The sequence below is a fragment of the Myotis lucifugus genome, unplaced genomic scaffold (assembly GCF_000147115.1).
Source record: "Myotis lucifugus unplaced genomic scaffold, Myoluc2.0 scaffold_121, whole genome shotgun sequence".
Lineage (NCBI taxonomy): Eukaryota > Metazoa > Chordata > Mammalia > Chiroptera > Vespertilionidae > Myotis > Myotis lucifugus.
The window spans coordinates 1082161-1108400 of record NW_005871169.1 but is presented as its reverse complement, the minus strand read 5'-3'; positions in this window follow the sequence as shown (position 1 = coordinate 1108400).

Genomic DNA, 26240 nt, shown 5'->3' with positions numbered 1-26240 from the left:
ACCCCCTGTCACACACAGAGCAGGGCCATCAGGGGGTTGGGGCGCTGCACCCTGTCACACTCAGGGCAGGACCAATGGGGAGGTTATGGCTCTACCCTGTCACACACAGAGCAAGGCCCGTGGAGGGGGGTTGGGGCGCCACCCTCTATCACCCACAGAGCAGGGCCGATCAGGGGTTGGGGCGCCACCACTGTCACACTCGGGGCAGGGCCGATGGAGAGGTTATGGCTCTACCCTGTCACACACAGAGCAGGGCCCATGGGGGCGGGGGGTTGGTGCACTGCACCCTGTCAAACACAGAGCCGCAGGGCAATCAGGGGATTGGGGAGCTCCCCCCTATCAGTCACAGAGCAGGGCTGATCAGGGGGTTGGGGTGCCTTTCCCTGTCACAAACAGAGCAGGGCGGATAGGGAGGTTGTGGCCCCGCCCCCTGTCACACACAGAGCCGCAGGGCGATCAGGGGGTTTGGGCGCTGCCCCCTGTCATGCTGATCCCTTTGCCGGGAGGCCTCGCTGCTCCACTGATCCCGGTGCTGGGAGGCATATTACCCTTTTACTATATAGGATAGAGGCCTGGTGCACAGGTGGGGGCTGGCTGGTTTGCCCTGAAGGGTGTCCTGGATCTGGGTGGGGGTCCCCACTGGGGTGCCTGGCCAGTCTGGCTGAGGGGCTGAGGGCTGTTTTCCGGGTGGCGAGTGACTGGAGCTCCCAACCGCTCCTTGTTTTCTTTTTTTTTTTTTATTCTGGGCCAGCTTTAGCTCTGAGGCCTCGCTGCTGAAAACATTGATACAAAGTTTCGGTCCGGCTGGGTTTCAGTCTGGCTGGTTTCTGGTGTTTTGTTTAGCTTCTTATTTGCAACATAGTACATAGTTGCTTAGAGTTGCAACTGAGAGGCCGGCAAGTGAGGCGGGAACATTGGAGTCCGCAGCAAGCAAGCCTCATGTTCGCTTCCAGCTGCCTGGCTGCCGGCCGCCATCTTGGCTGACAGTTAATTTGCATATGCTCACTGATTAGCCAATGAAAAGGTAGTGGTCGTACGCCAATTACCATGTTTCTCTTTTATTAGTGTAGATAGATAGATTAGGATATTACCGAAAATAATACTCTCTTTCTATAGCTCACCTCAATTAGTCCTGGGATTATTGCTCTAAAGATCCACAGCACTTTTTGGAATTTCCACTGGGGAATTACAGTAGACTTTCATAGTTAGCACCCTCCTCATGGAATAAACCCAAGATGGGCTAGAACGGTGCAGGTGAATGTAGATGTTTCTCTAAATTTGAGAACTTCATGGTTTATGCTGTATATATTATGGTGTTGGGAATATTTTCACTATTTAGTAGGCCAGTGGTTCTCAACCTTCTGGCCCTTTAAATACAGTTCCTCATGTTGTGACCCAACCATAAAATTATTTTCGTTGCTACTTCATAACTGTAATGTTGCTACTGTTATGACTCGTAATGTAAATACCTGATATGCAGGATGGTCTTAGGCGACCCCTGTGAAAGGGTCGTTCGACTGCCAAAGGGGTCACGACCCACAGGTTGAGAACCGCTGTAGTAGGCATTTATATTTTCCCATTTGCCTATTTTCCAATTGGTTGCCTTTTCTCTTTTATTTGTAAGAATTGTTTATATATTTCTGATTTATGTCCGATGAATTTAAAAAATATATTCTATTTTTGATATTTGATTTAACATTTTCTTGTAAAATCTATAATAATAAAAGCATAATATGCTAATTAGACTGGACAGCTGAGCAACCTTCCGATGTCATTCAGGACATCCTTCTATTTTTTTTAAAATATATTTTACTAATTTTTTACAGAGAGGAAGGGAGAGAGATAGAGAGTTAGAAACATTGATCAGCTGCCTCCTGCACATCTCTTACTGGGGATGTGCCCGCAACCAAGTACATGCCCTTGACCGGAATCGAACCTGGGACCTTTCAGTCTGCAGGCCGACGCTCTACCCACTGAGCCAAACCAGTTTCGGCCAGGACATCCTTCTAGATGAAGCCGTGGTGGTGGGGGCTGAGGCAGTGGTGGTTAGGGGCGATCAAGCAGGCAGGTGAGTGGTTAGGGGCAATCAGGCAGGCAGGTGAGCAGTTAGGGGTGATCAGGCAGGCAGGCAAGCGGTTAGGGGTGATCAGGCAGGCAGGAGAGTGGTTAGGGGAGATTAGGCAGGCAGAGTGGTTAGGGGTGATCAGGCAGGCAGGTGAGCAGTTAGGGGAGATCAGGCAGGCATGCAGAGTGGTTAGGGGCCATCAGGCAGGCAGGCAGGTGAGACATTAGGAGCCAGCTATCCCGGATTGCGAGAGGGATGTCCAACTGCCAGTTTAGGCCGTATCCTCAGCAGGCCTCTAGTCTTTTAATAAAAAGATATCTTAGTTTTAATGGGTCAAGTTTATTTATTTTTTTTCACATTTAAATCTTTAATTTTCTAGAATTTATTTTTCTGTATGTATGGTGTGAGATGGAGTTCCCATTTCTGTTTTATATGTTTAATTAATTATCCCAACATCAGTGGTTTTAAAATACATTTTCCAGCATCAATTTTTAAGTTCTAGTTCACACCTCCTGACTGGCAAAGCTGTCTCTGTTATGTATCAAGTTTCCATGTTTATGAGGGTCAGTTTTAGGACTGTCTACTTCAGAGGGCTCTTATGGGGAGCCACATGCTCATTGGTGTGGACAGGGATACATTAAAAATATTGTTTTTCTATTTTATTTAATTCTGCTCTTTTTGAAAAATATGTTTTTATTGATTTTTTTTTTTTTTAGAGATAGAAAAGAAGGGAGAGGGATAGAGAGAAAGAGCAGTGAGAGAGAAACATCATCAATCAGCTAACCCGCCTACTGGGGATTGAGTCCATAATCCAGTCATGTGCCCTGACCTGGAATAGGGAATTGGGAATTGAATTGGTGACTTCTTGGTTCCTGGGTCCACATTCAACTGCTGAGCCACACTGGCCCAGCTAATTCTGCTCTTGATTCTCTTCTTTCTTTATATCTTTTTTATTTGTTTGTTTGTTTGTTTTGGTGTTTTTGTGACTTTTAAAGGATCTTTTCTGAGACTTCGGTTTTCTGCATTTTTAATATACCTATGTTATGATTTTCTTTTAAAAAAAATCTTGCTTGATTGTTTCTTTGTTTTATCATTTCTAGGAAGTTCTTAGACATTATTCTTCAGTTGTTGTTTTTCTTTCTTTAATCTCTGTATTCTTTCTATCTGGAACAGTGATTAGATATATGTAAAACTTTCTGTACCTCTTGAATTCTCTTCTTTATTTATAGTGCATGTAGGTACTTTCTTCAGGTTTATTTTCTGGTTTTGTTTTATGAGCTATTTCATTCTCCCCTTGAGTCTTGAACTTCAATGATTACATTTATCATTTTTAGACCTATTACTGGTTCTTTGTCAAATTGGCTTGGTCATTTTTAATATCTTCTTGATCACTGGCTACAGTTTTATTCTTTATTCTTTTCTTTTTTACTAAATTATAGTTGGCATATAATTTAATATTAGTTTCAGGTGTACAGCATAGTGATTCAACATTTATATACCTAACAAAGTGACGCCATAGTAAGTCTAGTAATTATATGTCACTATACATAGTTATTACAACAATATTGACTCCATTCTCTTTGCTGTAGTTTACATTCCAATGACTTACTTTATAACTGGAATTTTTTACTTTTTAAAAATTCCTTTTTCTTTTCCACCCATTCCCCAACACTCTACCCTTGGCCCACCATCACTTGTTTCTCTGTATCAATTAGTTTGTTTCTGTTTTGTTTTGTTTGATCATTTGTTTTGCTTTTAGATTCCACATGTAAGTGAAAACATATAGTATATTTGTGTTTCTCTGTCCAACTTAGTTCACTTAGCGTTAATACTCTCTCGGTCCATCCATCTTGACACAAGTGACAAATTTCATTCTTTTTTATGATGAGTAATATACTATTATATACTTACCACATCTTCTTTATCTAGTCATCTGTCGATGGGTTCTTCAGTTGTTTTCATATCTTGGCTACTGTAAATAATGCTGTGGTAAATATAGGGGTGCATATATTTTTTTCAAATTGGTGTTTTCATTTTCTGCCTTAATTAGTTTCTTTTCTGTGTATTCTGGTATTAAAATACTTGGGGTAATAAATCTGTTGTTTTTGTTTCTACTAACTTGCACTCAAGATGACTTATTTTCATATGTGTTTAATAATGTGGACTAATATCCGACTGTGGGAAAATCCTGTGGGTGCTCAGTGGAGGATGCTTTTCTCTAGAAGGTTTGTGTGATCATCCTGGGTCCACTTTAATTAATATTTTGCCTTCTACTTTCCTAACTCAGACATGTAATATGGAATCAAGCCCATGACACGTGGTGGCAGGTCTATGGTTAAAATTTTTAATGAGAAACCATTTTTTTTTCTTATTCCCCCCCTGGAACCAAGGTTGCAACAGACAGCTTTTCTTCTTAGCACCCTTTGCTGCAGGGCTGAGTTGCCTAGTCATTCTTTCATTCTGGTAGAGTTGTTTTTGTGTTTGTGAGCTTATGCCTAGCAGTTTCCATCGTGACAAAGACCCAGAGTCCCATCCTCATTTACCAGCATGGTGAGGCTTGTAACCTCAAAACTCTGGACTCCTGCTATTAGCGTTTGTCCCAGAACATTTCCAGCTTCACATTCGCTTTATCACTCTACTTTTAGCTCATCATCATCATCATCATCATCATCATCATCAATTTCTTGCCTTTGGGACTTTCTCAACTTCTTTTTAGATCAGCAATGCATTTGAAAAATATTATTTTTGTAATTTATCCAAAATCAATTTTTGTATGCAGTAGGTTGGAGTAGTCTGTTCAGAATATTAATTCCTAAATAATCAGAAACAAAAGTCTCATCATCTTTTCAGAAGTATAAGAAACCAACATTTCAATTACTCTGATTTCCTAGGGGAGAAGGAAATAAATAATTGCTTTGCAATGTGGGAAGGTACATTGCAAATATTTCAAAATTTCAGGAGGCGATGTGGCTAGAAATCACTAAGAGAGGACATCTTACTTTAATCTTACTTTCTGCAATGCCTGCAGGATAAAAAAGGCTGATTTATTAATTCTATTTTCTGTGTTACTGTGAAACTATTGCCCTAAATTACTTCTTTTAAAGGCTATATATTATAGTCAAATATTCAAGGACAAGACTAGATGTACAGAAAATCTCAATCACAGAATTTCTAATAAAATTTTCTTGACTAAGTCTGTATTCTAAGATCTTTCTTTCTGCCAATATCTACAACATGAATGTTATCTCAGAACTGATAAAAAATCAGTATCTGTTGAATGGCCTTACATTTAGAATGTTCTGATTTTATTTTAATATGAACCAACTAATACCACTCCTATATTTGAATGAAAGTGTATCTACAAATCTTATTAAGATGTAACATTTAAGAAAAATTGAAAATGTAGAATAATACTGGAAAATTTCACAGGATCCCTGACTTATTTTTCTTTCCAATTTGGACTATAAACAGCTATCAGAATATTTTCTTAAAGCATAAATCTCAGTATTTGGCCCTTCATTCACTCAAGAAACTTTAATTATTTGTTGTTTCTACTAGTAATTCCTTATTAGACATTTCTATGTGAATGCACAGTTTACAGACAAGTGTTATTTGTCCGAATCCGAACTTAGCCATTTACTCTCATACAGTCAAGATTTATTGAAGTTTTCTCTTATACTGTATTCTGTGCAAGGCAAAGTGAATGAAAGATGAATAAACTAGGCATGGTTCTTATCTTCTAGGTGACATTTAGTCCAATAGGTGTGGGGATGAAGGACAAAAAACATTTAAAAAATCATATGGTATGGTAAGGACTATAATGTAAATTTATGCAAGTTATCCCTTTATTTCCTTACTTTTCATAGCATTTTATCAATATTTCATATGGCATTATTACTTGCACTTTTCAGTGCAGTCATTTACCTCTCCCATGACTTTAAAATTTTTTTAGGGGCAAGACATGTATATTATGTTTTGTTATATTTTTAAGACAAATTTTTAAAGCAGTTTTAAGATTACAGCAAAACTGAGGAGAGGATATAAAGACATCCTGTGCCCCCACACATGCACAGCCTCCCCTATAATCAACTTTCCCCACTAGAATGGTACATTTGTTACCACTGATCAACCTTCATAGCATAATTACCCCAAGTCCATACTTTACATTAGGGTTTGCTGTTGGTATTAGACGTCCTAACACATTTAACTGAGTGCCTTGTATGGAACAACAGAATAATAATATAAGTTATTTAAGTATTGTTAAGTATCTGCTAGTCCCTATTCTAGGGATTTTGAACATATGAATTCATTTAATTCATACAACAACTCTGTGAATTGGGTACTATAATTATCCCTATTCAATGATGAGACCAAGGCACACACCAGTTAAATAACTTGCTCAAACTTACATAGCTAATCATGCTGAGTCCAGAGCTGGATACAGTAACTAGTCAGTAAATATATATTGAGAACAAAATGAATTAATACTAAGTATCTGTTTAAAGAAAAACTTATATACAAAAGTCTTGGAAATTCTACATCAAATATTAATGCATTTTCCTTTGTTCTTTGGGCTGTATAATTTGTGGAGACTGTAAAACTATATGTACATTAAAGGATTTATTCATGTCTGATGCGAAGTACCGTAGTTTCTTTGCCCTAAGACATGAAATACTGACATATTTTACCTCTAGCAACTTTTTAGTCTTGTTGTCCTGTTTTTCAAGTTGGATTGTCCTCGAAGGACAGAAACTTCATTGACATGCTAGACATTTCTTGTGTTTTACATGGAAACTTCCCCAATGCTCTGAATATAAATAAGCCTTACCTGCAATGCATAACAACTGACTTTATAACTGGCATATTAATGGAATACACTAAACTAAAAGTCATTTGGAAACGTGGACCCTTTTTGCCTTTCTTATCTTTTACCTTCAGGCCCTCAGATAGCTTCTTGGAGTTAGAGGGAGCTTTGGTGATCATGAGGTCCAACCGCCTCCTTTTACAGAGAAGTAAGCTGCAGTTCAGAGAAGCTCTGCCTCACCCAAGGCCACACCATAAATTTAGGGAGAACAGGAATGAGAACAGGCCTGTTTAGACATGAGACTGACATGCATGGAACAACCAGAGTCATGATTAGAGGATAGTGTGGGCCATTACCATGAATAAATTATATGCACCATTCTTTATATTCAAGCTGTTTACAGTTAGGAGAAGAAAATACAGGGCTACAAGGTATTACATTATAAACCAGTCTAATGGAGTATCTACAGGTGATAGAGGCTAGATTATATGAAATCATAGAGGAATAGAGGTGCATTCCACCTGTTGTATTCAGGAAAGGTTCTCATTTATTTGACATGTTTTTGTCTAACATGTGTTCCAAGTGTTACTGTAGACAGTCTGAGTGTGGGAAATTGGAGGAGTAAGCTGTGTGTGGGCTGGTGGGTGCTCTGAAATCTAGGAGTGCCCCCTAGACTCCAACCAGCTCCCTTGATATGCAGGTGCTGTGTCCAGCATGGGGAGATGGGCTGAGGGCTGCAGCATGAGCATCTCCAGGCTTCCTGCTGGCAGGTCCTGCAGTTCCCCCCTGCCCCCCGGCCCTACACACACACACTGATCTTGATACCACATGGAACCCTGGGGAGTCTCCCCTGCTGGAAGCCGGTCCATCCTTGCTGCTTGACACAGTCGCTGCAGGGAAGAAACATCTGCACAGTATATGTTTCAAGGGACCTGGCGTATATGGCATACTGTTCTTAATATGTTTGCTCCCCTTCTTAGTGCTATGTGTTCTAACCAGGGTCACCTCTCCGAGAAAGGTTGTTTCCCCAGGTGGGGATTTTTCCCTGGAGTTAGGGATTAACAGGACTAAGGAAGGGAATAATCAGCAAAACCCCTTAACTAAGTTCCAGGTGGGTAGTTAATCACTTTAACTACGAACAATCACGCTTAAGCTACATAATCTCTACTTAGGATAATCTCCTTCAGTTACTTCCTTGTAGCTTAACAGAACAGTAGAGTAGTGACCTTGGAATGGAGATAATAAACACCCTAACCTTTGGAATAGAATGGAAAGGATTAAAACCAACTGGTATAAATACAGATGTAACAGGAGAATAAAGAACAGAACCTGGCTGGAGAACCTGGCTAGGCTGCTGATCAACTGAATGCTGTCTCTGTGTCATTTCTTCTTCGCCGACTCCGTCCACACCTTTGGGAACCCCTGGACCTGCTGGGGCTGGACCCCAACACTCCCCCATTGACCAAGATGGCACAGGGGGAGATTCTTACATTGAGAGCGCCAAAAACTAGAAAGATGAATGGACAGGGCTCCAGCCTGCCAAAAGCTAGAAAAATGAATGGATAGGGCCCCAGCCCCCCCAAAAGCTAGCAAGACAGTTGGATAGAAAAAAGTCCTCCCCTCCCTATCCCTATGAGAACTGTGGGCTTCAGCAGGAAGGGGGGATGGTCTCTGAGACAGGAGTTCATCATTCTCAAAGGGTGAGGCACCTGAATTAACCACTTTCCTTTTGCACCAGTACCTGTCTCACGAGTTTGGCTTTAGTTGTACAGGCAGCTGAGCCCATGTTTTGGTTACACAAGTACCATTCCATATGCTGGAGAATCAGTGATGAACAACATAGACATGCTTTGTCCTCATAGTATCTATATCCTGATCAGATAGATTTTGACAATGCAGAAATAAATGATCAATGATAATAAGGAGCATAAGCAAAGACATTTTATTCAGAGCTTGTATTTGATAGAGACTCAAAGACAGGTGGAGGAGTGGAAATCTTTATAATAAAAAAAAATGGAACGCTTCAGGTATTTACTGATTGGAGACTGTTGACATAGAGAACTATAGGCAGGCTAATAAAAGTGGACATTGATTAGGGGGTACATATGTGGCTTTTTCCAGTTGGCCCTATACTGGAAGCAGGCTAAAAATTAGGGAAGCCATCAATTATTCAAATCCTGGCCATTTAGAGCCAATTGTCACAGGAGTTATTGTTTGGATTTCTGGAATGGTTGTTAGAGACCGTAGTTCAACTTCTTATAAGTTTGATTTGTAGATAATAGCTTGGCTTCCTGGGCTGTGAAGAGACTAGAAATACAAATAGACAGTAGTTCTGTTTTTACATATGAGCTAGCTACTGTCTATTTGTATATCTAGTCTCTCAACAAGAAATAAATACTCCAAATAATACAAATAAATGCTGTAAAAGTAAAAAAGAAAATCAGGGAAAGGAATAATGTGTAATTAAGAGGTGGAAAGGACCTTATTTTAGACAGGGTAGTTAGAAAGTCTTCTCTGAAGAAAGGTAACACTTGAGTAGAAACTTTATTTACATGAAGGAAAAACCATAAGAAGTTTGGGAAGTGGATGAGGAAGAAGAATCTGGTAGAGGACAAAACAAGTGTGATGGCTCAGAGGTGGGAATGAGCTTGAAGTGCATGAGGGACAGCAGAAGGCCCACAGTTGGGAATGAGCATGGCGAATGTTGAGGATAGTTCAGGGCTGGGACTGAGTTTTGGTGTTTTCTTTGTCCTCTAGTAGTAATTCCTATTCGGAGGTCATCAGAAGTCGCTGGCAGTGAGATGAGCTAATTGCTGAAGGTCAGTTTGGCCACCACGTGGAGAATAGTAGGTATGCGGTCAAATATGGAAGCAGAGAGAAGAGTTAGCAAGCTAATTGTGAGTACAAGTTTGAGCAGAATATTTAAGACTGAGAGTAAAGACAGAAGGGATGTTTTAATGTGAAAGAATTGTGTCAGCGAATTAGAGGCAGTAAAGAGATATTTATGACAGGGAATAGAGAAAAATTCAGATTGACTGAAGATCTTGTGCTCCAGGCAAAGGGGAGCAGATAAATGAAGACTGTAATCGAAGGCAAAATTGCACAAAGTATAGGTTTTGTTAACTAGGAAATAAGCATCTGTTGAGAGAATAATATCATTAAAACCTTGGTTTAGAACGCTTTATTTCCTTGTAGTTTGCACAGTGGGTGAGGGAGATGGAGTTTGTTCGCAGGAACACTGGTGCTGACTGAAGTTACCTCAATAATCTATGTATGAGCCATTCCTGAAATATAAACAGAAGGAATCAGGGAAGCAATGGATTTTGTTGTTCTTTCAAGAATTCCAAAGAATAAAAAGAAAAATTCTACTGCATGGGATGGATGCACCTTCATATGTTACAAAGCACCACGGTAGCAACAACACAGTTTTTCATTTCAGCCATTAGAGCCAGGCCATGTGTAGTTCCGAGCGATAGGAAACAAACATAAAGCAATGAGATTCTGAATAATGCAAGAGTCTTTTAGGCAACAGTAGGCCTGGAAGATACAGTGCCTATGCCTAAAGCTAGGAAGGTCTACAAATCTCACCCCCACACAGCAGAAAGCTTATGGTGGGAGGCACGGTACAAAAGGTGAAGGTCAGTTTCAAAGCACATTTTGTTTCCATCCTTTCTTTCCCCTTCTTCTATGCATTTTAAAGCAGCTGAGTTAGGACTGCAGATAAAATTGCTAGTCTTATTCCTCCCAGGCAATATTAGAACTTTGCTCTGGCATAAAAGTCCTGGCACGCATAATTTTTAAGCATATTCATGTCTTTGTACATACTACACCTTTGCTAGTATTTCAAATTATTCCCCTAGGACAGTGGTCAGCAAACTCATTAGTCAACAGAGCCAAATATCAACAGTACGATTGAAATTTCTTTTGAGAGCCAAATTTTTTAAACTTAAACTACATAGGTAGGTACATTGTTATTAACTTAATTAGGGTACTCCTAAGGCTTAGGAAGAGCCACACTCAAGGGGCCAAAGAGCCGCATGTGGCTCGCGAGCTGCAGTTTGCCGACCACGGCCCTAGGAAATACTACTAGAAGAGAAATGAGTGGATCACTTTTAGTTACTTTTTTTCTACTAGCTCATGCATTGTCCTTGAAAATGTAGGAAATTCAAGAGGTGGTGAGTCTTTTATTATTCTTTTTAAATGCATATGTGAGAAATTCAACATAAATTATAGAAGCACATCAATGGCTGACACAGAATGAAATAATAGTGATCACTTAAGTGACTATTGATTTGTACTTTGATTTTCATACATTATCATCTTTAATACTCAAAGCAGGTCTATGAGACAGATGATTATATATATATATATATATATATATATATATATATATATATATAATCACCTGAGGATATGTTTATTGATTTTTAGAGAGGGGGGGCATTGATGTGAGAGAGAAACATTGATCGGTATGTGAAGCCTGGGGATGTGCTCTGACTGGGTATTGAACCCACGACCCTTCAGTGCATGGGATGACTTTCCAACCCACTGAGCCACCCGACCGAGGCTATTAGACAGATATTTTCATTCCCACTTTGCAAGTGTGGAAACTGAAGCTGTGAGGGTTAGCCTAAGCTCTTCAAAGCTCTATATTTGACTCAGAGACTATGCTCTTAATATGATCCCACAGACAAAAGTAAGCAATAACTTGAATGGGTACATGCTAGTCATTCCTGGTTAAGTGCTTCACTGTTGACCCCGTGAAGGAACTAATCTCTTACCTTAAACACTCATTCCTAGTCTGCTGAAACTATTTCCCTCATAATTCGTTTCCTAACTGTTCTCTCTGCTTCCACCTTTCTTGCATTAGCCCTAATCACTATAACCACAGTGTAGTTAGGTTTTACTGCAGCATATTTAAGGTTTCATTACCTTTGTTTATAGTTCATTCTCTAGTGAAAATTCAGTAGTTATGGAGTAATTATTTTGTTACCATGATAAAATTATATGTAGAAAAGACCCTGAAGTACTAACATTCTTCATTGTGAACTTTTCAAGACCTTCACCCCCAGACATTTCCTCCACCCCTCTTGTCAAACCCAAATTGTCCCCTCAGCAGCTGCTGAGCTGCCACCTTACTTCTGCCCTGCCCTGCCCTGCCCCATGGCTAACCCAGCCTGCTTCCCAGAACCTTCTGAGAATGTGAACAGAAAAAAATTCTCAAAATTATATTGGTTGGGACTTTAACTTTCGCAAAAAATTTTCTTTATATACTTTAAGGACATATTTTTCAAATCAACTGACCTGATTGACACTTGATGTCACTCATTTTAGCCACAGTTTGAGAAAACCATGTGATCTTACAAACTCATGCCTCAATAACAATATAAAACAAAAGTAAAATCATTTACTAGGTAATTACTCAGTACCAGCCTCAGAGGAGGCTGTACACTATTGTCATTTATTTCTTAGAAGAAATACATGAGATGTAATTAGGTACTGTTTTTTTTTTAAAAAAATGAAACTGAAGCTTAGTTTAAGTAACTTCCCAATGCCACACACATAGATGTGACAGAGTTCAGTTTGTAATCCAGGGTACTTGACTCCAAAACCTGGAATCTTAACTAATCCAGAGCAGCCCTTAAAACTGACTAAACAAAGCATATCGGACTAAACAAGGCAACCCTTAAAACAAACTAAAGGCACAATTTAATTATGCTTAATTTTTTTGTTGTGTAACCAGATCCTTAAATGCATACTAAAATTTCTCTTTGATTAACAAATTATATTTCAAATGGATCTTTCACTGGCTCTTCTCACTCACAGAATACTATTCTTTTTTAAAAAAAAATATGGTTTTTTTTTTTACTTTAAAGAAAGAGGAAAGAAGAGGGAGAGAGAAACCTCGATGTGAAGGTGGAGTATTGATCAGTTGCCTCCTGCATGCCTCCTACTGGGGGAACCCACAACTCAGGCAGGTGCCCTGACCAAGAATGGAACCAGCTATCTCGTTGCATGGGAGGATGCTCAGCCAATGGAGCCACACCTGCCAGGGAGAATACTTTTCTTTTTGTAAAAGCAAATGTGACTGTAATATCTTTTCACAAATAAAAGGGAAAGAAAGCACTTTACTGGGCTTAGAAGCCATTAATTTGTGCTTCAATTATACCTTTGGAGACCACAGAGCAATGCTCAAACACATATTTTTTATAGCATGAAATTATGTTATTTATTTGAATTTTAAGAAAATGTTCAAGATTGCTTGACAGTGAGTTTGTGTGACTTTTTTTTCTGGACAATTTTTATTAAAAATCATTTCATTGATATTTTTGTAAATGTCATTATTAAAATATATATGAGCCACTTGGTTAGCCATTTGTGCTTTTTTTTTCCTTTTAAATATGTTTTTTTTTTTTTTTATTTCAGAGAGGATGGGAGAGGGAGAGAGAGAGAGAATCATTGATCAGCTGCCTCCTGCATGCCCCCACTGGGGATTGAGCCCCCAACCTGGGCATGTGCTCTGACTGGAAATCTAACTGTGACCTCCATAGGTTGATGCTGAACCACTGAACCACACAGGCCGGGCTAGCCTTTTGTGATTTTACTGAGATTGAGCCAACTGACCAGCAAACACTTAGCAAATAGAGAACCGAACCTGTGGGTGGGTTCTTGCTGTGTACCTAGTCTTTAAGATCTGAAGGGTAGCTTTAAGTAAATGCCTTGCTAGTTTCCAAAGATGATTGGACAACTTTGTATCATGTGCCAATAATATTGTTAATTATGCTTTAGGTTACAAAATTTTCAACTAAGTCTATATCTCAGTCATCTCATTTTTTAAAATTCTTTATTGTCTAAAGTATTACATATAGTATTACATATGTCTCCTTTTTCCCCCATTGACTTCTCCCTGGCCACCCCCACCCCCCAGCACATGCCCTTACACCCCTAGCATCTGTGTCCATTAACTATGCTTATATGCATGCATACAAGTCCTTTGGTTGATCTCTTACCCCGCCCCCACCCCTTCTGCCTTCCCTCTGAAGTTTGACGGTCTGATCGTTGCTTCTCTGTCTCTGGATCTATTTTTGTTCATCAGTTTATGTTGTTCATTATATTCCACAAATGAGTGAGATCATGTGATATTTATCTTTTTTTTTTTTGATATTTATTTTTGTCCAACTGGCTTATTTCGCTTAGCATAATGCTCTCCAGGTCATCTCATTTTTTATTCAGTTTTTGTGCGTGTGATATTGCTTGATGATAAAGTATGCACATTTTTAACTATGTAGATATTACCAAATAGCCTTCTAAAGTGATTGTATCAATATACATCCCATCAGCATTGTATTAGGACCCCTCATGATTTTATATTATTGTCAAAACAATATTACTAGACTTCTTATTTTTTGCTCATTTAATGAGTATAAAATATATTTGATATTAATTTACATTTTATAATTACTGATTAAGAACCTTTCATTGGCCTCTTATTTACTTTTCTGTGAAATTCCTGTATTTGTTTTTTGTTCATATTTCTATTGACTTGCATCTTTTCCTAATTGATTTGTAGGAATTCTTTATATATTTTTGATACTTCTTTATTGATTAAAATAATAATACATAGATTTGCCTTATGTAGATCTCTTTTAATTGGTTTTAGTAAGATTTATAAATCTACAAATTGAGTCTTACATTTTTTTTGGTTGAATTTAATTCTCAAGACCTTTATTTTTGTAGTCTGAGGAAATGTAAATTATTAAACACATTCTGTTTGCTGGTAACAAACTAGCTTCTAATGTTAAACCACTGAAGTTCTTTAAAAAATACAGAATACAAATGAAAAGTAGGAAGTGTATATCTGGTAAAGAACTCTGTTGAACTTAACAATTTAGAAATTATACAATACTTCATAAATGCAAGTAATTTGTGTGGTTCTTTTTTGTGTGTGTAAGAGAGTAGTTAGGAGAGAAGGAAGTTTCTAAAATAGGATTAAAATGTCTTGTTTTTATACTAATTAAAATTGCAATCATAGTCTGTGCTTTAAACACTATCACCTTTATTAGGTCTGGTATCCTATATAATAAAAGCCTAATATGCTAAGTGCCCAGTCGGCCGGTCAGCCATTCAACCAATCACAGCGTAATATGCTAATGATATGCCAAGGCCGCTCAACCACTCTCTGTGATGTGCACTGACCACCAGGGGGCAGACAGTCGACCAGTCACTATGACGTGTACTGATCACTAGAGACAGACGTGCTCCAACTGGTAGGTTAGCTTGCTGCTGGGGTCGGGCCGATTGGGACTGAGCAAGCCGGGTTGGACATGCCCTGGGGCCCTCCTGCAGTCCCTCCTGGCTGGCCAATCTCCCACATCCCTCCCTAGCTCCGATTGTGCACTGGTGGGGACCCTTGGCCTGGCCTGCATCCTCTGGCAATCTGGGACCCCTTGGAGGATGTCAGAGAGCTGGTTTTGGCCCAATGGCAGAATGACTGTTCACTGTGATCTGCACTGACCACCAGAGGGCAGATGCTTAACACAGGAGCTACCCCCTGGTGGCTAATGCACTCCCACAGGGGGAGCGCTGCACAGCCAGAAGCTGGGCTCATGGCTGGTGAGTGCAGCGGCGGTGGCGGAGCCTCTTCCGACTCTGCGGCAGTCGGGACATCCTTCGAGGGCTCCGAGACTGCGAGAGGATGCAGACCAGTCTGAGGCCCCCCCCCCCCCCCCCGAGTGCATAAATTTCATGCACCGGGCCTCTAGTCCTATATAATAAAGAGCTAATATGCAAATGGTCGTCATGCCCTCACGCCATAATGCTGTAATGGCTCAGACACTCAACACTGGAGCGAGAGCAATGGGGACCAGCCAGGCACAAATGAGCTCGCGAGAGAGGAATGGGGACCAGCCAGGCTGCAGCCTGGAAGAGGGACAAGCCACCCGCCCTGTGGTCCTGGGCACCAGCACCTGCGGCTGTGGCCCGGGCGAAGCTGCCTGCCCATGGTCCTCTGCGACTGTGGCTGGCCTGGGAGAAGCCAGCCCGGATCCAGGGTGCCTGCAACTGGCTGGAGGAGGGAATTCTGGGTCCTGGGTGCGGGGCGAGGGAGAGATGGTTAGGGGTGATCAGGCAGGCAGGCAGGCAGGTGAGTGGTTAGGAGCCAGCGGTCCCAGATTGTAAGAGGCAGTTGGACATTCCCTGAGGGGTCCCGGATTGGAGAGGGTGCAGGCGGGCTGAGGGGTCCTCTCCGCTGTTCACGAATTTTGTGCACCAGGCCTCTAGTGTATATATATAAGACTAATATGCAAATTGTCCCCGTGGGAATTCGACCAAGAGACTGATCACTCGCTATGATATGCACTGACCACCAGGGGGTGGCGCGGAACAAAGGAATGCCCCGGCTGGCAGCTGGAAGGCCCCAATTGCCCTCATTGCCTGCCAGGCCTAGGGACCTTACCTGTGCATGAATTTCGTGCACCAGGCCTCTAGTATTTATATAATTGGAATGATATACTTGCCGTGTATTATGTGGGTCTGGTTTCTGCTGATTAATATTATGCTGATGTGATTCACCCAAAGTTTTGTGACTGGCTATAGGTAATTCATTTTATATATTCTTTTATATGAATATATCACAATCTATCCTATTTTGGGGGGGATATGTGGGCTGTTTCCAGGATTTTGTTATCATGAGCAATGCAATATGAATATTTTTGTACATGTCTCTTGGTGCACATATGCAGTTCTATTGGCTCTATGCCTGGGAATCAAATTGCTGATTTGTAAGAAGTGTATATGTTGAGTTTTGGTGGATAATGCCAAATAGTTTTTCATAGCGGCTTTATCAGTTTACACTTCCACATAATCAACAAAATCTGGTGCTGTTAACATTTTAAAATTTAGCCACTCTGGTGATGGCTAGTGGTATTTCATTGTAAAGTAGTTTTAATTTTAATATCCCTGGTGATTAATGACGGTATATGTCACTCATTTGGATATGAACTTTTTGAAGTGTCTGTTGTGGTCTTTACCCATTTTTAAATTGGGTAAAAACAGCTTTCTATCTGTACTTGAACCATTTGTCTTGTTGTAAAGATGTTCTCCCATGCTGTGACTTGGCTTTTCATTTTTTAGTGCTGTATTTTGCTCTAAAGATGTTCTAAATTTTAATGTACTTCAATTTAGAAATATTTTCCTATTACGGTTAGTGCTCTTTTTGTCCTGTTTAAGAAATATTTTAATATTTTAAGGTCATGAATTTATTCCCCTTTACTATTTTCTAGAAATTCCTTATGGTTTACATTTAGATTTGTAATCAACTTGAAACTTTTTTGTTGTTGAGTTTTATTTTCCTTCCCCAAATGGATATGCATTTGCCCCTGCACCAGTTACTGAAAGGACCATTCTTTCCTCACTAATGTATAGTGCTCTCTTTGTCATTTCTCAAGTGCTTGTAGGATTCTTTCTTCTATTACAATAATTTGGCTGTTGCTTTAATAAAATGTTTAGAATCAATTTATTTATTTCAATAGGAAAAGTATTGGCTTTTTTGGTGATTGCATTTAATCTATAGATTAATTTAGGAAATATTGACATCTTTTAATATTGAGTCTCTATAATCTAAGTGTCTATCAATAGGTGAATGGTTGAAGAAGTAGTACATATTTACAATGGAATATTACTTGTACATAAAAAAGAATGAAATCTTACCATTTGTGACAACATGGATTGACCTAGATCAGTGATTTTTAACAGTGCCTCATAGGACACTGGTGTGCCACACGAAGTTTTGAAACATGCAATCCCTGACTATTTATTCAGGGGCACTGACTCTTTTCCTTTAATTTCCAAATGAAACAATGACAACAACCAGCACAACAATAGCCATTTGGTGTAAACGAATAAAAATTATACCTATTCTTTTGTTATATTGGCAAAAAAATATTTTTTTGGTGTGGCACAGAATTTTAGTAATTAGTTTATGTGTGCCATGAGATTAAAAGAGGGAGGAAAATTGCTGACTTGGAGGATATTATGCTAAGTGAAATAAGTCAGATAGAAAAAGTCAAATACCATATGATTTCACTTATATATGAAGAATAAAATAAATGAACCAACTGAAAGGAAATAGACTTATATATATAAAGAACAAATTGATGGTTGCCCGATGGAAGGGATGTTTAGGGGGCTTAGTAAAAAAGATGAAGGGATTAAGTAGTACAAATGGGTAGTTACAAAATGGTCATGGGGATGTAAAGTACATCATAGGAACATAATCAATAATATTGAAATGACTATGGAGGGTGCCAGCTGTGTACTAGACTCATCGGGAGGGCCACTTTGTAAGTTATATGATTGTTAAACCACTATGCTGTACACTTGAAGTTAATATAAAATAATATTGAATGTCACTGTAATTGAAAAAATAACTAAATAAAATAAATATTGAGTCTTCCAGTCTATGAGCACAATAACTTTTTTGTCTTGTACAATTTCTCTCACTATTGTTTTATAGTTTACTATGTAGATGTTATAAATCCTTTGCTAGATTTATTTATGAATTTCTAATTTTTTGTTGCCATTGCAAATGATTCTGTTATTAAACCTATCAATTGAGTTCTTTATTTTATATATTCTACTTTTCAATTTTAAGTGATAGAATGTCCCTTTGATTATTTTTTATAGATTCCAATTTTCTATTAAATTTCTCCATTCTTTTATCTATTTGATCCATATATTCTTTATTTCTTTTACATTACAATTATTTTAATGTTTTTTTCTAACTATATATTTTGATTATCTGTGTGCTCATTTCTTTTTTTAAATTGGTAACATTTTCTTGCTTCTTCATAGTTGAAGTAATTTTTTATTACATGTTGAACATTTATATACTAGTAGCCCTGCACACGAATTTGTGCGCCAGTAGCTCGCTGCCGCCCTCCAGTAGCTCTCCACCTGCTGCCCTGCCCTCCTGTAGCTCTCTGCCGTCCATTTGTAGCTCACTGCCCCACCTTCCTGCTGATCTGTGATCTGGTCATTACGCAGTTGGTTGTTACGCTTCACCTTCATGGCGTAACAACTATTTGCATATTACATCTTTATTATATAGGATGTTAGACATATAAAGAGTTATAGATATTCCTGATGTTATAAACTTCTACCAGAGAGGATTCTCTGTTTTTCTGTTGAGCCGACAAGGTGAGAGTCTTGTTATCTCAATCCAATTCAAAACTGAACTAGGTTGAAGCTGCATTTTAGTTTTAGTTACACAGGCTGTGTCTGCCTTGTCTTTATTTCTAAGATATGTCTCTTCCAGACTCTGGCTTAGAGCCTGGCTGGCCTTATTTTTCTCAGGTGTGAGGCATTATAATAGTTCCAGTTCTATGCTTGAGAGCCAAATCTCTAGGCTCATACCCTGCATATTTTCACATTTTGGCAAATATTGAAGGAGAAACTTGACAGTATGCTTGAAATAAGTTTTAGTTTCCTAAGTTTTGAGAAACAGAGAATTTCAGTCCCCCAGTAGAAGATTTTGGACTATGTCCTGCTATAATTTTATAGCCTCAAAATGCAGAAAATATCTTGTGAGTATATTGCTTTAGGTCCCTCATGTTATTAATTTGACAGACTATTTTGACTCTGATTACTCAAAGCTTTTCCAGTTTGCATTTCCCCTGTTAGAGGCCCTGTGCTTAGCAAACCTGAAGCTTGGACAAACTAGATCTTTAGTCTACAACTGAAATTACATCATGTTCCATGGGAAAAATAATTGGATGTAATTAGCTCCCCTGAGAAAATTTATTCTCTTAGATACTTTTCAGAATTCTCCTTAGAATTTTATTTTGTCTAACTCTTTGCTTCTACAGACTCCTAGTACCTTTAAACATATGACTTTAATAATTACTTTTTCCCTAATTGCTGCAGTAGCATTGGCCTGCTGTGAAATAGCTATAAACTCGTTTGTTTGGATTGGTTGTTTTTATTTTCCCTCTTTATTGGCTTTTTAATTATATAGTCATTTCTCTATTCTTTGTGACCATGGATATTATAGAATACATTAGAGGCCCGGTGCACAAAAATTTGTGCACTTGGGGGGTCTCTCAGCCCGGCCTGTGCCCTCTCGCAGTCTGGAACTCCTCAGGGAATGACCACCTACTGGCTTAGGCCCGCTCTCCGGGGGATTGGGCCTAAGATGGCAGTCAGACATCCCTCTGGCAGCCTGGGAGCCCTCAGGGAATGTCCACTTGCCAGCAGGGAGCAGGCCTAAGCTGCAGTCGGACATCCTTAGCGCTGCTGAGGAGGCGGGAGAGGCTCACACCACCACCGCTGTGCTGGCAGCCATCAGCCTGGCTTGTGGCTGAGCAGAGCTCTCCCTGTGGGAACACACTGACCACCAGGGGGAAGCTCCTGCATTAAACCTCTGCCACCTGGTGGTCAGTGTGTGTCATAGTGACCAGTCATTCCCAATCATTCTGCTGTTAGGGTCAATTTGCATATTACCCTTTTACTATATAGGATAGAGGCCTGGTGCATGGGTGGGGGCTGGCTGGTTTGCCCTGAAGGGTATCCTGGATCAGGTGGGGGTCCTGCTGGGGTACCTGGCCAGCCTGGGTGAGGGGCTGAGGGTCATTTGCAGACTGGCCAAAGCCCTTCAGGGTGGGGGTCCCCACTGGGGTGCCTGGCCAGCCTGGGTGAGGGGCTGATGACTGTTTGTAGCTGGTCACACCCCCTTCAGGGTGGGGGTCCCCACTGGGGTGCCTTGCCAGCCTGGGTGAAGGGCTGATGGCTGTTTGTAGGCTGGTCAAGCCCCTCCAGTGGGGACCCTCACCCCATGGAGGCTTGGCCAGCCTGGGTGAGGGGCTGATGGCTGTTTTCAGGCTGGCCACACCCCCTTTAGGGTGGGGTATCCCCACTGGGGTGCCTGGCCAGTCTGGGTGAGTGGCTGAGGGCCATTTTCAGGCTGGCCAAGCCCCCCAGCGACAGAAGCTCTCAGCCTCTTTTTTTCTTTTTTCTTTTTATTCTGGGATTTATTTACCTTCTATAATTGAAAATTTGTAGCCTCGAGAGGAGCTCAGATCCAGCCTGGGCGGGCGGGAAGCTTGGCTTCCTCCATAGCCAGGGGCAGCCTAAGCCTCCTGCTCACTCCAGCTCCGTGGCTGCCAGCCGCCATCTTGGTTGGGTTAATTTGCATATAGTCACTCTGATTGGCTGGTGGGCATGGCTTAAGGCGTAGCGAAGGTACGGTCAATTTGCATGTTTGTCTTTTATTAGTGTAGATTCTTATTCTTATTGCCTAGACAATGAAAGGTATTTCTCCTATTTAATTTTGCATAACAAATCATTACAAAACTCAGTGCCCTAAACCAACAATTATTATTTCTTGTGTCTCTGTGGTGATTGGGCTCACTTGGAGAATTCTTACTTGGGTTTTCTTATATGGTTCTAGTTAGAGGATGACTACAGCCAGAATTATTTTAAGTTTCAGCTGGGCTGGGTCTTATATTCCCTTCCCTTCCCTTCCCTTCCCTTCCCTTCCCTTCCCTTCCCTTCCCTTCCCTTCTCTTCCCTTTTGTTAATCCTCACCAGAGGGTATTTTTCCATTGAATTTTAGGGAGAGTGGAAGAGAGAGAGAAACATCAATGTGAGAGAAACACCTTGATTGGTTGCCTCCTGCATGAGCCCTGAACTGGGCCCTGGCCAGGGTGGAGCCTGCAACAAAGGTACGTGCCCTTGATGGGACTTGAACCCGGGAGCCTTTGGTCCGCAGGCTGAGCTCTATCCACTGAGCCAAACCTGCTAGGGCTGGGTGTTCTTGATGGCTGACTTATTAGGTTGGCAGTTGATATTGGTTATTGGTTGAGAGGTCAGCTGGGATTGTCGATCAATTAAGTACTTTCCTATGACCTAAAGTCATTCTGTAGTAAGTCGTTTTTAAAGATGCCCTTCTCAAGGAGTCATGCCCCCCACTATTCACAGCATTGTGTATTCCCTTACCCTCGAGTCTTAGCTGACACTGTGACTCAATTTTTACCAGTAGAATATGGCAAAAATAATGCCACTGACTACTGAGACAATGTCACAAGAAGTCTTGCAACTGCCATGAGGATCTCTTGGCATGTTTATGCATGAGGTGGTTCCTCATGGAATTTAGTAAACGTGATGTTCAGGCTCAAATCAAGTGGAAAAACACACAGGTTGACAGTCCCCACTCAGCTGGTCTTGAACTCTAATTCAAGACTTGGCCTTATGAATCTTTATAAAGCCATGCTCAGCTACTCTCCCTCTTATCAGACTTGTCTGGAATTAGAAAATATTCCCAGGGGGAAAAGAGTTTGAAATACTAGATTTCTCTCTTTGCATATCTCTCTTTATCAAGTCTCAGCTATGCAGTTTTTAAATTGCCTCATTAGCCACATGTTGCCATTTATGGGTCTTTAAAAAACTTTTTGCAACCTCTACTTTTTCTCTGCAGGGAAGATGGATTGCCACTACAGGAAGGAAAACTTCCATATATCTTTTAAAAAACTTATAATATTGAACTTCTAATGAATCAAATTAGGATGATCTAAAGGCTTTTCCTGTACCTAATTTCAGTATCATTAGCCATTCAGCAGAATGGACCTTTTATATTGAGTAGAGAGATAGGACTCTGTGAGGATGGGGATAAAAGAAAAATTGTGCTGATTCCCCTCCTTGTATTTGTTCTCAAATGTCCTTATCTTGTAGTTTATACATTTTGATTTTGGGCTCATACCGGCAGGATGACATATTTTTAGTACCAAAATCATGTGAAAACATTTCTGTGAAAACCTGGGGGGAAAATGTCTATCCACACAACCACTTGTCTACTTATGTAGGCTTTATGTCCTTAAGGTTGTACCTTACTTATATCTCATTGCTCTTTAATACATTGCATTGGAATCATCTTCTTATGTTTTTAAGTCTATAGTGCAAGTAAAATTTCCTTAAGGACAACCATTTTTATTAATCTTCTATCTGCAGCACCTGAACACGACTGTCATATAGGCAGCACTCAGAAGTATTTTGATCTGACTTGATGGAAGCACAAGCTGCGGTTTGGAGATCAGTCAGCTTCCTAAGGATTTCTAACAGTTTAGGTCCTGTAGCTTTTAGGCATGAAGAGCCTAAATATCAATAAAAGTGAGTTTAGATAGTTTGTGCTTCTTAAGGACAAATCATCTAGAATTTTCTGGTATAACACAGGATTTAAATGATGACAGTGGTCATCAAGTAAAGGAAAAAGTTAAACATTAAGTTGTCAGAAGAAAAAGCTGTCACTGCATGTCTCCAAAAGTCCTCCTCTTTTCTTTTGCTAGATCTCTTCTTTCTCTAATTTTAAAAATTACTAATTATCATCATATACAACTGATATTACTTGATCTTCACCCACCAGTAGCGTTATAAATACAAAAGAGGTTATATTCTATTGGTTAGAAACAAGCCACAGGTCCAGCCCACACCCAAGAGGAGGGGATTATGCAAGGGCATGAACAACAGGAGGCCACATCAAAGTCTTTTCACATTTGGAAATGGTAGGATTGCCAAAAAGGGGGATAGATTTACAAAGGAGCAGAGGGAAACTTTTGAAGGTGATAAATATATTTATTATCTTTATTGTAATGATCATTTCATAAGTGTATACATATATCAAAACATATCAAATTATATAGTGAAATATGTATAGTTTATTGTATGTCAATTATATCTAAATAAAGCTATTAAAATAAAGAATTACATTTACTTACATATCAGGAATAAAAAGACAAATGCCCTAGCTAGTTTGGCTCAGTGGATAGAGTGTTGGCTTGCTGACTGAAGTTTCCCAGGGTTGATTCTGGTCAAGGGCACGTACATCGGTTGCAGGCTCCTCCCTCGTCCAGGCCCTGGTCAGGGCATACAGGAGGCAACCAATCGATGTGTTTCTCTCACATTGATGTTTCTCTCTGTCTTTCCCTCTCTCTTCCACTCTCTCTATAAAACAATGGAAAAATATCCTTGGGTGAGGATTAAAGAAAAAAAAAGAATAAAAAAGTGAAGAAAACATTGACATTTTCTTAGCTGCTATGGGTATAACCTTGACTGCTCTCTACATGAAATGAACTAATGATAATAATGCAGTCAGTTTTCTATAAAGAAATGTAAGCTATACAAAACATTATTGCTATTGATATCTATTTAAATGTCACAAAAATTATGAGCCTTTGTAATTTCTGTCCAAGAAGAAATAAGGAACAATGCAATTTGTATAGAGTTGGCTGGCAAGTAAATTCCTGAAATAAAGTGAATAGAATTAAAAAAAAATCACATTTGTGATGCTGGAATTAGAGCTCTCAGAGAATGTGTATTATTTTAATGTCAGAACGCAAGTTCTTTTTCATTTAATCATGATAGCAAAATTATGAAAATTTGTTTTACAACATGGCACGCATAGCGTCACTTGATAGAAATGAGGGTATTAAAACTGACTAATTCATGTTTACTGCTAATTTTGAAAGTGTATGGCAGATATCTTATCAAAAGAGCCAAGAATGGAAGAACATAGTAGTGTTTTGATTTTTGGGAATACTCATAGGTTAGAATAGTCTATGTTTATGAAAATAGAATCAAGAACATTTTATTCATGATGGAAAAAGGAGGTAGCAATCATTGAACACAACGCTGGGTTGGGAAAATAGGGTAGGCACTCATTAATATTTAATTCTTACAAAATTCCCATGAGTCGTTTTTTCAAAGACAAGAATATGGTGCTGAAGTCACATAGAATTGTCCACAGTGAAACTGGGCTTTCCAATGGTGGTCAGCCTCACCCCAGGTATACCATGATGGTTAGAAGCATAGATTCTGGATCCACAGTGCATAGGTTCAAATTCTGGTTGTATAAGCTGATACATGTTATTCTATCTCTCTATGCCTCTGTTTTCTCTATGGTAGATATCAGAAATACCTGATAAGGAATGAATTAATTTCTACAAAGAGCGTAGAACAGTGCTTGGCACATAGTAAACACTGATTATTTCTTCTCATTATTGTTACATGCTCATGGGCATGTGTCAGGGTTTTCCAGAGAAACAGAACCAGCAAGATTAATTGATTGATTTGTTGATTTATTGATTGGAAGTGACTCATGATTTTGGAGACGATCTGCAGGGTGAATCAGCAAGCTGGAAACCCAGGATATCTGATGTTTCTTTTCAGTTTGAGTCCAAAGGCAGGACAAAGCTGACGTCCCATTTTGAAAGTGGGAAGATTTTTCTCTTACTGGGGATAGAGGCAGGACTCTTACTCTATTTTTGTTCAATGCAGGCCTTCAATTGATTGAATGAGGGAGGGTAATCTGATTTACTCAGTTTACTGATTTAAATGTTAATTTCATCCAAAAACACCCTCACAGAAACACAGAGACTTACCAAATACTTGAGTCCGTATGGTCTAGTCAAGTTGACATGTTATATTAACCAACACAGCATGGAAACCATCAGTCATCACACCAACAATATGCATTCCTAGGCTCTGCATTTTTGTGTGATATTTTTGATGGAGATTAATTGATTTTAAATATTTCAGTAAGAGATTTTATAGTTATGTTTGTGCCTTTTTATTACTGAATGCTTGATGGTTCCTTGTCTTGTCACAATCATTTTGATTTCTCTCCTTTTCAGAATGAACAACTTACAAATAATATTGGCCATAACATGACAAGTTGGCTGGTAATTGTGAAAACAAATCAGAATATTTGTGAATGATGAAGTGGCAAATCTTATGCTTTTCATTGATGAAAGATTCATTCATTTAAGAGAATTTAAATAATTCTAAAATGTGGGACCTGGTTGGATCTTAACTATCATTTCAACAGCAAGTGAGATATTAAACAAAAGTATAAGAATAAATTATGGTAATATTAATAATACCAGTAATAATATTTATCATTTATTGAGTACCTACTGTGTGTCAAGCACTATAACAGACACTTACAGCAGTTACTTCTTTAATTATCACACATACCATGAGTTTGGAACCACTACTTTATTCATAGTTCAGTCAAGGAGACTGATGGTCAGATAACGTAGGAAAGCAATGAAGCCAGTCTGGGCTTATAAGACTTGGGGATTTGACTCTTGATACAATACTCTGTCCTTATGAAGGAAGAAGTGATGCCTCAAAGCATGGGGCCACTTGAGGAATGGGTTGCTCTCTGCAGGCCTTCTCTCCCAAGTAACAGTCACTAGGGAGTGACATCTTGGCTCTAGTGCCTGGTTTTACATTTCCCTCCCAGTCACTGTGATTACTTTTTCCTCATGGCCATATAATAGTCAGAATTAGCAGCTGTTCTAAAATACTTTCTATTAACAGAAA